Raw genomic sequence first — 1,426 nt, 5'->3', positions numbered from 1 at the left:
ACCTAGAACCAGAACTAAACATGGAGAAGCAGCATTTAGTTCCTATGCTCCACTTATCTGGAACAAACTTCCAGAAAACTGTAAAAGTGTTGAAAGCCTGAGTTCCTTTAAATCAAGACTAAAAACACATTTGTTTAGGATTGCCTTCCACTGTTCTAGTTAAACAATTCAACTAAAACATCATTAATTCAACTTTTTTATTTTCTTAAGTCCAACTGTTTTTAATATTCTTTTTTGTTTCTGCACTTTCTATTTTATTTAATTTTTTCCTACTTGCTTGGATTCTGTTTTATTTTCCTATATTTTAATCATGTAAAGCACTTTGCATTGTCTTTGTACTGAATTGTGCTATACAAATAAACTTGCCTTGCCTCAGTCCTAAGTGGGGCAGCTGGGAGGTTCTTATGGCCAGTTGTGACGCAGCAGATAAAACATTAAGTGACCAGATCCCTGAAATCCAACCTAAAGACATTTCAGCCCATACATAGAAATAAAAACTTATCAAAATTAAAATAGGAGAAACGGAGACAGTGATGCTTTCATCCATTTTAACATGTTTATAAATATTTGAACAACAAGAAGGGTGAAATCCAGGAAGGTTCCTCTCCTATTTCATTAGATTAATGGTGTTTATTAGTGCCATCTGACCATTGAGCCTCTCCATCTGCTTTTCTTTCTAGCCGACTCCTGCCTGCTCTCTGTTAAACGCTTCCATCAGTGGTCCTGTTTCCCACCGCTCTCATTCAGTCTGCTTTCTATCAGTCTGGAGGAATGATGGCCCAGAGGTTAGAGCAGCTTTTGCCCTGAGAAGGTTGCAGTACCGGGTTCCATCCCCACAGACTGCACTCTGGGTCCCTGAGGAAGACCCTTAACCCCTCACTGCTCACCAGGTGCCACACAATGGCAGCCCACTGCTCCCCAAGGGGAGGGGTTAGATGCAGAGGGAATTTCTGTAGATCAATAAAGTTTAACTCCTATCCTTTTCAGTTATCTAAAATAAACACAATCCAAACAAAATCCCTCCAAACACATAGAATCTCATCAGGCTTATTATTATTATTATTATTATTATTATTATTATTATTATTATGATGATGATTATTATTGTTGTCTCACCTGATTAAATACTAAAAGTTTAATCTCCACAATATTTGGAGCTACCAGTGAAAACCAGCTAATAAATGCAGGTTAAACAGGCGGTTCTCTCTTCCTCCATCATTCTCAGATCATGCAGATCTTGTCTCATCCAGTTTTCCTTCCACTGCCTCTTATTTTCTATAATGAGGAACTTTCATAGATCCAAACTGAGTTCTAGAAAAGTAGATCTAAGCCTGGAAGTCTATTCTCATAGAAAAACAACTTAGAAATCTACTAACAATAATTATAACTATCTGCATATATAAACGAAATAACTATCTGAAGATAT

General features: G+C 37.0%; 1 protein-coding gene across 1 annotated transcript in view; it reads left to right on the top strand.

The window, feature by feature from the left end:
* The window catches only part of immt (inner membrane mitochondrial protein), a 15,470-nt gene that overhangs the window by 1,149 nt on the left and 12,895 nt on the right, over positions 1–1,426 (top strand). The gene's annotated exons all lie outside the window — the stretch shown is intronic.

Source organism: Cyprinodon variegatus, unplaced genomic scaffold, assembly GCF_000732505.1.
Source record: "Cyprinodon variegatus isolate N-32 unplaced genomic scaffold, C_variegatus-1.0 Scaffold1320, whole genome shotgun sequence".
NCBI classification, from domain to species: Eukaryota; Metazoa; Chordata; class Actinopteri; order Cyprinodontiformes; family Cyprinodontidae; genus Cyprinodon; species Cyprinodon variegatus.
This window is presented reverse-complemented; position numbering and strand designations above follow the sequence as displayed.